A 16,567-nucleotide genomic window follows, 5' to 3' on the forward strand; every position below is an offset into this window, starting at 1 on the left:
GCAACAGCTTCGATTGGACCCCTAGCCTGGGAACCTCCGTATGCTGCAGCCCTGACAAAAAAAAAGAAAAGAAGAAAAATCTTTGAAAATTATATTCTGAGACTGACACAATAATAGGAATATGAATATTGCTACATCTACGAAGAAAAAAATACAATTTACTATTTAAATCCTCTTAGTAAAAAGACTACTTCACCAAAAAATTATTTCAAATATTGAAGAAACCAAGCCAAACTTGTAACAGTAGTGTAGATTGTGTGTGTTTGTGTGTGTGTGTATACAGCAGTCATTGCAAACCTTGATACCAAAATCCGAACAAGAAGATTTAATTTTTTTCTCAAGCAACTCTCCATTTTAAAAATTTCTTTACCTGAATATTTTAATCATAATTATTTCAAAGTTTTTATCAGTTAAGTCCATTATCTAGATCATCTATGAGTGAGTCTGTAAATATCAAATAATGATTCTCTTGATTTTTACCTTGATTTCCTCATCCTTGGAACTTCAGGTTTGTTTGGTTGGCTCTTTTAAGTCATGTTGCATAAAAATTGTAGAGGTTCTAGATTACACAGTCTTTCCCCAGCGGAGGCCCACTCTTCCCTTCTGTAGGTAGATAAAGCAGCAAGGGAATCAATTTGATCCTATCTTAAATAGACTTTAGTGGAAGCAGGGTTGCAGTTTTAGGCTCAATTTACTTCTCACAATAAGCAAGTCCTTGGGACATAGATTCCAAAGTTTTCAGGTTAGAGTTTAGTCGACTCACCAGGAGGACTGCTTCTCTGGAACATCCAGACTTTGTATTACCATGTCTAGGATACTTTTAAACATTTCTCTGCTTTTCAAAATATTGTTGTGCCTACCAATCCACCCAGATTCAGAATCTGTCTATTGTCTTGAAAGAGAAATTGGCAGTGTGTCTAAAGCCATTCAAATGTCCAAAGTTGTCTCTTTCGCCCAAGTGTCAGTGAATTGTAGCCCATGAGCCTAATCCAGTTTACTAACTGTTCCATAACCTATGAGCTAAAAAAGGTGCTTACATTTTAAACGACCGGAAAAATAAAAGAACAATATTTCATGAAATGTGAAATTATTCAAAATTAAAATCTCATAGTGCACTGGAATACAGCAACACCCTTTCACATCTATCATCTAGTGCTACTTTGGCTACAGCGGCAGAATTATCTGCCACAGAGAAAAAAAAAACTTACTCTCTGGCCCTTGACAGAAAAAATAAAAATTGTTACCCCCTATTCTAATCTATAAAACCTCCAGAAGTTCTGAAAGTTTCTGTCCAAGCAAGGCCCAGATTCTCATTGAAAGCCTATAGGAAAAAAAAATTGGTTTCAGATTGTAAATTCATCACTCATATTTCTCTCATTCCAAAATCTGTACCCCCAAAGTGTTTTTTTTTTTTTTTTTTTGCTTCAAACATGCTCTGATTTCTTTAAATAGATACATAGTTTTTTTTCTTTCATCTACCTTTTGCTACTTTATCTGGTTTTTCTTGACAGGAGCAATCATATACAACAAACTCTAACACTCTATTTGCAAATGGAAGACAACCATTAATTTTAAGAGCTGGGTTATTGACATTTTTCATTTTGCTTATTATAAGAGGTATCCAGGGGGAAAAGCCAAAAAATACTTAGTCATTGGAGAGTTTCTGGTTTGAAAGGAGCCAACAAATCTGGTTCAATCCCCTATTTTGCAGATTAATAAATCATGGCTTATCAAAAGGTTTGAACAGTTTGTCAGGATCTACCTTTAGATTTTAGTAGTCAGGAGTTGAGTCCTAAACCTCTGGATTTCAGAGACTTTTCTCTGTTGCCCTCTGTCCTTTGTGTGACCTTCACTGAATATGTGCATATGTGTATACAAGTTTAGTTAAAGTAGTATGCTTGCTGAGTGTGAGTATGACTGTGTGTGTGTGTACACTTACCTTTCAAGATCTATGCACATTTTTATTACTAAAACAATTGGATAACTCTCTGACATTTGAAGTTATTGAAAGTTATCTTTAAGCTCTTTTGTTTGTTCTTCCCAAGAGGGAATATTGTCTTCCTACCTTGTTTGGTAAAATAAAATTATCGAGGATGTTTTTAGGTCAGCTTCAATTTATCCAAAGGGATTTAAATATTATTTTTGAAGTAAAAGTGCAAAGTGTCATTTAAAAAATACCGTTAATGAGAAAAATTCTGACAGATTCCCAGCGATAGTGTCACTGCACACTAGCTCTTTATTCAAGGCACCAATTAAGTAAAAAATTACATTGAACTTGTCAGAAAGAAATATTTTAAAAATTTTTATTCAGCTTTTATAATTTTAAGCAGAGTTGATCTTCTAACGCCAAATAATATATGCTTACACTTGCTTCCATATACTTAGTGATCTAAGTAGACTGACATATCCTGTATAGAATACAGTGGAAGCACTAAAATAAATTTATTTCTTATTGTAGAAAACTAACCAAAAAATGAGGCCAAGAATGATACCAAATGTATCTTATACTACATCAACTTTTTCACTGGCACTAAATAACATTTACTAAAAGTATTATGTTGAATATTTTTAGCATCCAAGACAGATGTATCAGACTCTCTTTGCTAATATACTTGAGTACATTTATATTTAAAATTTACACAAATTTTCATATTTTTCATGAAATCCTTTAGAATTAAATATTCTAGCTATTTTTTACTATTAAAATTTATTGCAATAGGGCAGAACTCAGGACTAGGCATAATTATTTTGCTAGTGTTCTCCTTTCTACTGACAGTAATAATCCCTAACAAATATCTATTATTTAAATAAAACCTCTCAGGCTTAGCTAAATATCTTTCGTCTTTTATGCTAATAGTAATTTACTCTCAAGGTTAGCATAATACCCACATGGTTAAACTTAGTGGGACAACAACTGATGGTTTTCCAGTATTTGCCACTTTTACTGTATTGACTTATACTATCATTGAAACAGAACATCTTGTTTATATTTGGATTTTTTTTTGTATAAACAGAAACTTCTGAGTAGATTAAAATAACTTATTACTTCAATTTCTGTAAAAGTTTGTAGAGTCTTATGTGCCCAGTATTGGAAGAAAAAATATCAAGCTTCCTTTTTATACTGATCTTCCTGGAACTGGAAAAGATAGGAGAAATGAAGCAGGGCGCAAGTTTAATCCAAGATAGTCCTCAAAGTAATATAAAATGCACCCACAAGACAGATACAAATGTGGAACAAACATATAGATTCTTAAGTTTACATGAAATTTATTTAATTATTTCCCACAGTCATGAGCATGCTTTAAATACTGATCAAACAATTTTCTTGATGAATCACAATAGCATGTTGAGTAGGCATACAATAAACAGTCATTGAAGGACTGCCTGATTTAATGAATGGAAGCAAAATTATAAAGAACAAGGTAAATATGAAATGTTGAAAAGAAAAAGATGGGATTAGTAAGTAGCAAAGAACCACTTCCTGGTTTTGAATTCTGTGACACATTTTAAATGATTGTTTTATATATATAAATCTCACAAGAGGTTAGATATGATGCAACCAAGAATAATGATCAAATTTTAGTGGCTTAAAACAACAGATCACCATTACTAGCTTATCCTATCTGCTCAACACGTACATGTTGGGAACTTACTATTTCAGGTAGATGAAGGGCTTATTTTGTGTGTTTCCATGATCACCATGGAATGGGGAACAAGGCTATAGGATGCAGCACCTGATGTGAAATGCCTCAGTCCAAAATTTGGTCTACACCTATATGGCTACTCACATGGTCCCACTTAACTTTAAGGGGCAGAAAAGTACAACTATTTGTGTGTCTGGGGGAACTGTATAACAGAGTGAATGGTAATGTCTGCCATCGCAGGGCATTTTCTAAATCAGGAAAGATATGGCACAACCAAAGACTAAGAGCTAGAATTTATTCAAAGTAGAAAATAAACCTCTAAAACAGCCTTCCATCTATCAAGAAAGATCACATGGTCTATGAGAGTCTGAAAATCTGCCACTTATTAATTATGAAGTTAATGGATTTGGACTTGACACAATTAGTAACAGAGAATAGATTTTATAAAATAGTGAAGTAAAAGGATGAAAATATCAACCATTACCATATACGCATTCGGTGATTGATAATGCTGGTATTTTTGCTTTGCTTAACTGGTAGTGGGAGAAGGCAGAGTTACAGTAAAAAGAGCCAATAAACCTGTCACAGTAGTTCAGGTAAGAAGTAAGATTTGGACTTAGGTTTGTAATTCTGTTAAGAAAATGGGGGGAAAAATGCCACCACCACTGCCACACACACAGGAGAAAATCTAGACCTTTTTAATGAATGGAGATATCCAAAATTTGATAATATATTTAATTTTAAAGGAAAAAAAGGAGACTTAGAAACAGAGTTCAAGGTTATACACTTTAGGGGTTGAGAGAAAGTGTATTAGTATGTTTATACATGAGTACAAGAGAGCCAATACAATACAAACAATTTTTTAAACAAATCCAACCATTTGAACAATTTTACCATTAGTGAAAATCATATCAATGTAGAAATAAGGTAAGACAAATGAAGATTCTCTATAGGCTTTGAATAGCAATATGAAATTAAGGGTGAGATAATTTTCTATTCATGGAAGTTATTCTGCTTTGAAATTTACTCATATGCTCAGATATGTTAGAAAGGTAATGCACTCTCTAATGTGGTTTTTAAAATGCACAGCGTGACTGGCATGGTTTAAACATAACGTTTAGTTGCAATATCACCCCAAATTATCTTAGCAGGGAGAGCTGAGGCAAACCACCAATTTTGCCTCCACATGTATTCCAGATATATAAAAATGGATAAATTGGCTTCTTTTGTGCTCTCCTTGCTACATGTCTTTATGAGCAGTGAAATTGTGTAGATGGAGATTTCAGCTCACAGAGAGGCTTCTAGAGCAAAGCCACAGGAGTTAGCAACTCACAGGGCAACCTGGACAGCAAATAGAATCCAGCAGTCATGCTGAAGAAGGTGTGTATAGATTAGAAGGTAGAAGATAGTTATTTTAAGCAGCAAACTTCAAGTATCTGTATTCCCATGGGGGAAAGAGAAACACTATGAATAGTGGGCATTCTAGGAAAGATTAATTTGGATTTTCAAACAGCAGTTTCTCAAAATGTTATCAACAGGTTCCTAAGACTTGATAAGGAGTTATTTTACAGTTTTCTATCATTATAACTGTATGATCTTTAACAAGTCACTTAACCTCCCTGCACCTCAGATTCTTTCTCTGCAAAATAGGAATAATGTCTGAAGATCAGAGAGTAAATCAGCAGATCACATGAGATTTCTCCTCACTTTAGGATGTATAGTTCTACAGTTCACAAAGGCCGCTATCCATGTGGTGCACAAAGGCCTATACCTATAATGAGTCTCCATTATAATTCTTTAACCTTTAACAATATTCTGGATTCTCAGCTAGCTCTGCCCTGACTTGGGGATGGCTAGGAATTAAGTACCTATTTCTTACTGTGCTAAAAGAATTGAATATAAATGGATTAAATTCTTAACCTACTGCTTGATGTATAGTAACTATTCAATAAGTATTAGTGTTGGTGGGAGTGTTGACAGTCACACTGAAATAGTCATTGTGCTAATGGTGTTTTCAACCTTTTTGCTGATCCAATCCAACATAATATACTAATTCTCCAGCCAGTAACAAGTGCCATAAATTTATTGTCCCCAAGATCCTGCCATGCATTATTATTCCTTATCTTGCTTTCCTCTTTTTCCCTTGGTCTCATTTCTTGTATTAGATCCTAAGTTTGACTTACCAGTTTTTACAGGAACAAAGATCTGTGCAAGAACTCTAAGGAGTGTGGTATGGTTGGATTTTTTTTTTTTTTTTTTTTTTTTTTTTTTTTTTTTTTAATGGCTGCACCCATGGTGGCATATGGAAGTTCCCAGGCCAGGAACTGAATCTGAGTCACAGCTGTGACCTAGGCTGCAGTTGCAGCAATTCAGGATCCTTTAACCACCGAGCGGTTAGAACCTGTGCCTCCATAGCAACCCAAGCTGCTGCAGTCGGATTCTTAACCCACTGTGCCACAGCAGGAACTCCTGTGGTTGGATTCTTAATGTCTGCTTCAACCTTACTGATGCAGGTGATCATGTGGACCTCTACTGGCTTGAGCCTGTAACCCAATGTTCTGCAATATCCTCTCTTGCCTCCAGGGCACCATCAATCTCACTCTATCTGTACAGTTTTTACTCTTTCCAGGGAAGCTGATAATAGATCACACTTTAATCCTAATTTTTGAAAAATTCAGAAGAGAAAAGAGAAGACAGAATACCACCTTTTACATGGTGGATGTTGGAGATTTTGGGTTTCAGTAAGAGATAAATGAACTTCCTAACAAAGAACCTCAGAATCAGACAAGCCCAAATGGGAGTAGTTGCTGCTGGAGGAAATAGTATTGAAGAGGAAAACAGTGTCGGGCTGAGCCTGGATGTCCCAAATATGCCAGTAGGAGAAGTGAATAAAGGTGAAGAGAGAGATTAGAAGCAATCTTAAAGGGAAAAGTCCCTCATTGGGGAAGCCAGAAATGGCTCTCTTATAGTTGTCTGTCTTTCCCCTCTGAAGACTGATCTCTACATCTTGGCCACATTTGAACTAAATTCTGTAATAGTTATTAAGACTTTCTATATTTTATTTGTGATAGCAGTAAGGGAATAATGTAAGCCCTCTATAAAACCTTTACTTTTTATGGAATTCCATATTAGAGTAAATGGAAATACAAATTTGTGTTGTTCATAATATGGATTTAGCAAACATAATATTTGGTGTTAATTAAAAACAGACTCTGGAGAGAGCTGAAAGTGCAATATTCTCCCTTAAGACAAAATAAAAGAACATTTATTTTTAAAAATAGGCTTATATGAGTTTGTATGTAAATATAAGAGATAAAGAAAATAATTTTTTGAGTAACAGGCATTTATTCACTATTTGTCATATTTCCCTATGTTATGATAATATCCTTTAAAATATGTGACTTAGGTATCATTTCTGCTGCTTATTTGTCACAGTGTTATGTCCTCTAAGAACTTTTTTTCCTTGTATATAAGATAATGCTGCTGGTCATCATCAAGCACTTTCAGGATTTGAATTCATTAAAATATTTTAATAAGGATGAAAAATATTTCATTTTGAAGTGTATCCTAAGGGTTCCGCAGGGATTGGTGGCAAATAATAAATTAACAGAAAAGGAACTTAATATAATGTCAGGCAGTAAAACAATGCAAATAAATTATACAGGTTTCATCTCTACTAATTATGAGTTAGAAAAATAGAACAGGAAATCTGACAGGACTTGCTTTTTCTTCCCCTTCTGTTAAAATCTCAGTGGCCTTGTGGTGGTGTTGGTGGCGTGTACATCACTTGAAAAGGTGAAGGTGATCTCTACTCCTGCAACTATATTCTTTTTATGCATATTTATAGCCACTGCCAACGTTCCAGAGATGTTTCAGAGGCACACAGGACTCTTGCAGCAATATAATAAGGAGACTTCACTAGGCACTAGTACTGAAAAAAACATGTGCTAAGCAGTTTATGTGGGCATCTCCTTTAATCTTTCAGGTATTCTAACATGGGTACTATTATTAACCCCCACCCTTAAAAAATAACTTTTTGAAAAACAAGAGGTTATGTATCTTTTCAAGAACACACTGCTGAAAGGGTCAAAGATAGGATTTTAAACTCTCGTCTGTTTGGCTTAGCCATCCCCTAAGCCAGTGGATTTCAAAGTATTCACAAGGGGATAAGCAAATAGATATACTAGGGAGTAGATAAAAAACATTAAGAAACATACTTTTTAATTTAATCTCATCTTTTAAATTTTTATTTTTGCATATGCTTTAGACAACAAATGACATTTATTAAAATATTATATACACCTATTTATAAGGTATATATATATAAATTTAGTGTGTTCAATTTTTGTTATATTTTTATTTTATTGATACAGATACATGATAAATGATACACAGAGAATGGGCTAACCAATTAGTTGCATTTGCAAGATTAACAAAATAATTATTCAAGGTTTACCCTACCTCTTTATGCTTCTTCATTTTCTGACATACTCACTTTCCTAATCTCTAGGCAGCCAATATCCTCATGTTATGTGCCAGACATCCACATATGCCTTTGGTGTCCCTTAACAACCTCCCTTTCAGTTCAGGTTTTTCCTTCTCGTGCTATTTCCCTGCCCTGTCCTCAATAATGCTCCCTGGATCTCAGTGTAAAACAAACAAATGATCCATTAATGTAATGACACAGATTGCTGATAAATAATGACATTACCTGTTTAGCACATCTATATTTAAAAGTGAGGTCTCTTATGTAAAGTAAAACTCTTGAAGAGTGGAGGGAAAAAATCATTCTTTTATTCATTTCTTTACCAAAGATATGGATACCAGTTACTTGGATTAGTCAAGGACTGTACGAATGCATGTTTTTGAATGGTATTTTCTTTTTGCAACATTAGTGAAATCCTATAAAACATGCATTTTTTTTTAAAATGAGGTTATCCTAGATGCCGTCTTCTCTCATATTCATCTTTTCTCCAGTTATTTTTCATGTCAAATTTGATAATTTCTGTGTGAACATATAATAATATTTTTAGCATTAAAAAAATTCAAACTGCCAAAGACTCAATGAAGAATATTCTTAGTCATATTTTTTACATGGCAGGAATTAGCTTCCAATCATTTAGGGCTTTAGGAAAAAAGACCTACAATCTCTTCGAGATATCAATGCTATGTCAGTTTGTATTAGTTGTGAAAATGATCACCAGGCTGAAATGAAAACAACTAGATATTTGATACATTTTGGTTCCTATGAATCCTCTTTACTTATAAATCCACGTGCTGGAGAGATACTGAAGATACTACCAGTGAAAGCAGAATTTTTCTGCATTGTCTATGGAGAGAGAGAGTAGAATAAAACAATGGAAACTATGAAAAAAGATTATAAATAATGTGAGTGAATTCAGCTTATATCTGGTAGGATTGTTCAATTATTTGCAAACTCTGATTTAAATGTAATTCCCTTTTCTTCTTTTTGGGAGAAGACCATGTTCACTGCCATGCTTCCAATGATCCATCTCAGGGAGCACTATAATTTAGCACTCTAGACATCATAGATAGGAGAGACAAAGAACTGACAAAACATTCCCATAAGAGGCTGTGCTCAATCCCAAAGGTCTTTTCTATATGTCAGAAAGTTAGACTATTGAGTCAAGCACAGAAATGGGTTGAAAACAACACACATGCAGAGATGTTGAATACTGTATATTAAGGACACATAATGAACATGTGGTGCATTACACTAGAAACATATTTCAAAATGTTATTGTTCTTCCAAGGTTTGTCTGTATCAAAATATGAACTACATTAATCCTATTGGTACATTATGCTACTTAATCTCTTCTGCATCTTCCAAAAGGTCAAATTACTCTCTCAAAAGATTTAAAGCATTGAAGCTATATGCTGACATATTTATGTATTTTTTTACTTTAAAACTTAAAATGTTGAGATTTGAGTTAGGCTATTAATTTATGTCTTAGAAGAGATAGACAAATTTTAACTAACTTCAATTCTTTACAGAATAATTCCTCCTTTTTTGATCTAACACCATTTATCATTAAAAGAACAGTTTGTATGTGTGTGTCTGTGTGTGTTACATAGTTCTGTCTAGATAAATTGGAATAGGAAAAAAATCCTTCTGTAGCCAGTCTCTCTAATGAAAATAGATTTTTCTGTATTTGTTTACTGAATGAGAGGCTAATTATCTCCATGTTCACGTGCCTACAGTTTAAATTTGTTAAATTCTGAGTTGAGCACAAATTTGTAGCCACATTATTTTATACTATCATACTGTTTGTTACAACCTTTTTACTAAATATATTATATGCAAAAAGGGTGATTCTCCTCCTAATTTATAGATGTGCATATCAATAAAAAACAAACTTCGAAAATACAAAGTCATATTGGAAGACTAGTGAAGAACCAATTATAAATGGAAAATCATTGATATTTGTTGTTGGGATGAACATTACTTATTTATATACATTTGTTTTATCTATTTGCATGTGAATCAGGTTTATAAAACCATAATTTATTTAAGAGAATAAGGAGAATCAAGCAACACTAACTTCAAAACATTGATTATTCTATACTTTTGATTGTGAAATAAACCCATGAATCCATTTAATAACAGACTCAGATTTATAAGTTATGACAGAATGGTTTAAAAAGTTTTTCACTCAAGTAAAAAAAAAAAAAAAAATCATTAAAATGTTTTTTCCCAAAGTAAGAGACAAAACTGGTTTACAGGAGACACCTTTAAGATGAGTTTTCTTTTTGTGGGCTTCTGCCTTGGGAAAGAAATGGAATAGCAAGAATCTAAAAGTAAAGGATTTTCAGTCCTTTATAAAAAATAATCTCTACCAATTAAAGGCAAACCTGTCATATTATCTCAATGGGAGGTATTTATGTATTTACTTTAATAAGCCATAAAGAACACTACTGATCTTTTATGAATTTGAGTTTACTTTTCTTGAGTGTATTTTAAAATTATACTTTCCTTACAATTAATGAATGAATACTTATACATTATTATTAAATAACTCCACATTTGAATCAGGTTTCTTTTCTTTTCACTTAATTTTTTCCGCTGATATTTTCACTTAGTTGTCATGTCTCTTTAGACTCCTTTGGTGGTTACAGTTTCTCAGATTTTTCTGTTTTTGATGACCTTGACTGTTTTGAAGAATACTGGTCAGACATTCTATACAATAGCCCTCTATTGGAATTTGTCTGATGTTTTTCTCATGGTTAGATTGAGGTTATCAGTTTTTGAGAGAAAAGCAAAAAAAAATAAACTACTTTTTCATTATATCATATTAAGGGGCCATACTATTAAACATGATTTTTCACGTCTAATGTTATTATGACCACCTTGCTAAAGTAATGTTTTTCAGGCGTCTCCATCATAAAGTTACTCTCTTTTTACCCCCTTTTTCACACTATACTCCTTAGAAGGAAGCTTCTATGCCCAGACCATACTTAAAGACTGGGAAGTCATGCTCTTTATCCTTTAAGGTGGAGTATTTATATAAATTATTTTGAATCCTTCTGTACAGCATATTTTTTTATCTCAGATTTATTTATTTACCCATTTCTTTGTTTAAATCAATATGGATTCACGGATGTCTCTTTTATGCCTTCATATATAATCTAACTAATCTAACACTACTTTATTATTGTTATTTAAGTGTTTTCCAGTTTCATCCATTGAGTGTTCTTTCAGACAGTTTCTGTGTCCCTTTGACTTTCACTCATTGTTGTGTTTCATTATTATTTTGAGAATTTTTTTACTTTCTAGCACTACAATATCTTTGAAACTCATATATTGTACCCCAGTCTCAGAATCAGTCATTTCTCTAAGAAGTTCTTCCTTTAAATTGCAGAATGTTCTTAAAAATCAAACACTGGATGCTGGATATGCTTGTTGTTACTGGGTTTTCATAGCAGTTGAGTCATCTTCACTGACAATGCAAGGAAATACATGTCTGTACTAGCTCTGTATGGTACTATAATGGTGGATATATGATGTTATCCATCTATAAATATTTATATGTAACTGTGTCTAAATAAGCTAAATATGAGCTTATATTGATGTCTCCAACTCTAAACCATCACTATATGGATCATTCTTGCCTCTTCCTCTTGTTTATTTGTAAATTATCATCCTTACAATGAGTAACCTGGCTCCTAGCATCTGCCATCTATTTCTTAATTGTTTGAATTCCATTATACGTATGTAGAGTATCAGAATTGTTAACCCATTCCCAAGTTGGGGGGGGGGACTTCATCACTAAAGAACACTGCTTATGGGCAATTTGTTTTACTTTTAGTCTCACAGATCCCACTCATTTCTAGTTACTTAGATCAGTATCTTTTCTTCCCACTCAATTCAGTAAAGTTGTTTCATGTATTTGTAATACAGTTATATTGTTTTGTCATGCTGAATTTTTCCTGGTATTTACCCAACCTCCTAAATGTTTTTAACTGCATTCAATAAAGTTCACTTTGTAAAGTTCTTTGGATTTTGATGAATGGATAACATCATATATCCACCATTATAGTACCATACAGAATAGTTTCATCATACTGAAACTACATGCTATAAATTTTTTACTGCACTAAGAAAAATTCACTGTGCCTCATTCATTCAAATTTCACGCTCCTGCTTTGAACTCGCAGCACCTCTGATCTTTTTAATACTGTAGTTTTGCCTTTCCGGGAATGTCATGTAATTGGAAACACACCATACATACCCTCCGCAGGTTGGATGCTTTCACATAACAATATATATTTTAGGTTCATCCAGGTCATTTTGTGGCTTAATAGCTCATTTCTCTTTGCTTTTGAAAAACTCCACTGTATGGCTGTACCAGTTTGTTTATCCATTCATCTGCTAAAGGACATCTTGGTTCCTTCCAGGTTGGATACTATATGAATGAGGCAGCTTTAAGTTATAGTGTTTGTGTGATGACATAACTTTTAGAATAGTTCAAATACCCAGAGAAGTAATCACTGGATCATATAGTAAAATTACGTTTGGCTTTGGGAGAAACTACCACACTCTTTTTCAGAGTGTCCATGCATTTTGCATTCCTACCAGCAATAGATAAGTGTTTCTCTTGCTCCATAATCTCATCATCAACAGGTATTATCTGTTTTTTTTATTATTATTTTAACCATTTTAATAAGTATGTAATCAGATCTTATTGATTTTTACTTCAAATTTTTATTTTGAAATTTTCTAATTATAATGAGATTGAGCTTAATTTGTCATATGCTTATCTGTCAGATGTATATCTTCTTTGGTGAGGTGTCTATTCAGATAGTGCCCATTAAAGAAAAAGGATTGTCTATCTTCCTACTGTTGAGTTAAAAGTTCCTTGTTTCTTTTAGGTAAGAGTCTTATACCTGATGTGTGTCTGGCAAAGTTTTTTTGTTTTGTCTTTCCCCCCAGTCATGTCATTGACTCTTGTGGCTTGTCTTTCCATTCCTTAATAGTGTCATTTTCAGAGAAATTTTTATTTTAGTGAAGCCCAATCTAACAGTTTTTTTATTCTTATATTACCCCCATTTACCTAAAAAACTTATGGCCAATGACATACCATTCCACATTTGCACTAGGTGGCTATGACGACAATAAGGAACTAATAGTAGTAATGGAGAAAATATGAAAAATGACAAGTGAAAAATGGTACAGCCGCTGTGGAAATCGTTTGTCCATTCCTTGAAAATTTATACACAGAATTCCATATGACCTAGCAATTTCACTTCTAAGCATAAACTCAAAAGAACTGAAAACAGATACTGAAGCAAATTCTTATACATGAATATTTATAGTAGCATTACTCACAATGTCCATTAACACATACATGAATGAATAAATACAAGTGTCATGTTCATAAGATGGAATATTATTTGGTTAAAAAAATTAATGAAGTACTAACACATTCTGTAGCATGGATGACTGTTGAAAAACATGCTAGATGAAATAAGCCAATTATAAAAGATCATATATTATATAACTCACTTTCTACAAAATATCTAGAAAGGTAAATTAAAAGAAATCAAAAGCAGATTAGTGATTGTAGATGAATGGGGAGTGACAGCTTAACCTATACAGAGTTTCCTCTTGGGATGATTTAAATATTTTGGAACTAGAGATGATGCTTGTAAAAACTGTAAATGTACTAAGTGTCTGAACTATACACTTTCAAATGGTTAATTTTATGCTGCGAGAATCTTGTGTCAAAAAAAAATGAAAGGAAGAAAAAGAAAACAGATTGCCAAATCCAAGATAATTTAGTTAATCTTTTATTTCAGAAATTCTATAGTTTTGTCCATTTTTATTTAGTGAGTTATTATTTTTAAATAATAAATGCCCCAATTTATATACATACCTAGAGCATTCTTCTTTGTTACCTAAGAAAATAATGTAATTTTGTACATTCATTTTAAGAAACTCAATGTGATTTGAACTTAATAAAATACATTTTATATTTAATTTTATTGATCTCTCTTCTTTATTCTAATATATCCATATTTGGTTGTATAATAAATAATTTCAAAAATTATTAAATAAATTCTGCTGTATAGCACTGGGAACTGTATGTAGTCACTTATGATGGAACATGATGGAGGATAATGTGACAAAGAGAATGTATATATCTATGTGTTACCAGGTCATTTTGCTGTAGAGAAGAAAATTGACAGAACACTGTAAATCAAGTATAATGGAAAAAATAAAAATCGTTAAAAAAATAAAAAAATAAGTGGGAAAAAATTTAAATAAAAGGTGAGCTTATAGGGCAATGTATGGAGTAAAAACAATTATATTACAGTGCCTATTATATATTAAAATATACAGAAATGGAAGCTTTATGATTGCCATAATGAAAAAGTTTAACATTTTCATTGATTTTGTTGATTAAAAATATTTACTTTTCTTTATATCTCCCTAATAATTGGGTTTGTATTGCAAGCATACAAAATTAAAATTATGAAGCCACCATCACCCTAATACCAAAACCAAAGATACTACCAAAAAGGAAAATTATAGTCCATTATCTCTGATGAATATAGACACAAAAATTCTCAAAAAATTTTAGCAATCCGAATCCAGCAACATATAAAAAAGATCATACACCATGAACAAGTGGGATTCAACCCAGGTTCACAAGGATGGTTCAACATACACAAATCAATCAACATCATAACCACATTAACAAAAAAAAAAGTTAAAAACCACATGATCATCTCAATAGACACAGAAAAAGCTTATGACAAAGTCCAACATCCATTCATGATAAAAACTCTTACCAAAGTGGGTATAGAGGGAATAAACCTTAACATAATAAAAACCATTTACAACAAACCTACAGCAAATATAATACTCAATGGAGAAAAGCTGAAAGCCTTCCCTCTAAAATCTGGAACAAGACAAGGATGCCCACTCTCACCACTTTTATTCAACATAGTACTGGAAGTCCTAGCCACAGTAATCAGACAAACAAAATTTTAAAAAGTTACCTAAATTGGAAGAGAAGATGGCATGATACTATATACATGCAGATGACATGATACTATATACAGAAAACCATAAGGACTCCACACAAAAACTACTCGAACTGATCAAAAAATTCAGCAAAGTAGCAGCATATGAGATTAACATTCATAAATTGGTGTTTTTCTGTAACAATGAAATATTATAAAAGGAGTATAAAAATAGAACACCTTTTAAAATTGCACCCCCAAAATTAAATACCTAGGAATAAACCTGACCAAGGAGGTGAAAGACTTATATGCTGAGAACTATACAACATTAATCAAAGAAATTACAGCAGATTCAAAAAATATGGAAAGATATTCCATGCTCCTGGGTTGGAAAAATTAGTATCATAAAAATGGCCATACTATCCAAAGCAATCTACAGAGTCAGTGCAATCCCTATCAAATTACCCATGACATTTTTCACAGAACTACAACAAACAATTCAAAAATCTGTATGGAACCATGAAAGACCCAGAATTGCTAAAGCAACCCTGAGGAACAAAAACCAAGGAGGAGGCATAACTCTCCCAGACTTCAGGCAATATTACAAAGCTATGTTAATCAAGATAGTGTGGTACTGGTGTGAAAAGAGACATACAGACCAATGGAACAGAATAGAGAACCCAGAAATAAACCCAGACACCTAGGGTCATTTAATCTTCCACAAAGGACACAAGAATATAAAATGGGAAAAAGTCTTTTCAGCAAGCGGTGCTGGGAAAACTGGTCAGCTGCATGTAAATCAATGAAACTAGAACAAACCCACATACCATGCACAAAAATAAACTCAAAATGGCTGAAAGACTTAAACAGAATACAAGACACCATTAAACTCCTAGAAGAGAACATAGGCAAAACATTCTCTGACATCAACCTTACAAATGTTTTTTTAGGTCAGTCTCCCAAGGCAACAGAAATAAAAGCAAAAATAAACCAATGGGATCTAATCAATCTGACAAGCTTTTGCACAGCAAAGGAAACCATAAAAAAAAAAAAAAAAGACAACCTGTGGAATGGGAGAAAATAGTTTCAAATGATGCAACTGACAAGGGCTTAATCTCTAAAATATACAAACAACTTATACAACTCAACAGAAAAACAAACAAACAAACAAAAAAACACAATTGAAAAATGAGCAAAAGTCCTTAACAGACATTTCTCCAAAGAAGATATACGGATGGCCAACAAGCACACGTAAAGATGTTCAGCACGTTCAACATCACTGATTAGCATAGAAATGCAAATCAAAACTACCATGAGATACCACCTCACACCAGTCAGAATGGCTTTTATTAATAAGTCCACAAATAACAAATGCTGGAGAGGGTGTAGAGAAAGGGAACCCTCCTACATTGTTGGTAGTAATGTAAATTGGTACA

General features: G+C 32.9%; 1 long non-coding RNA gene across 1 annotated transcript in view; it reads right to left on the bottom strand.

The window, feature by feature from the left end:
• Nucleotides 262-16,567, bottom strand: part of LOC110260015 — a 216,338-nt gene continuing 200,032 nt past the window's right edge. The window contains exon 4 of the long non-coding RNA XR_002342722.1: nucleotides 262-603. This is a non-coding gene — a long non-coding RNA (uncharacterized LOC110260015). The remainder of the gene's footprint in view (nucleotides 604-16,567) is intronic.

Source organism: Sus scrofa, chromosome 3, assembly GCF_000003025.6.
Source record: "Sus scrofa isolate TJ Tabasco breed Duroc chromosome 3, Sscrofa11.1, whole genome shotgun sequence".
In the NCBI taxonomy this organism is placed as follows: domain Eukaryota; kingdom Metazoa; phylum Chordata; class Mammalia; order Artiodactyla; family Suidae; genus Sus; species Sus scrofa.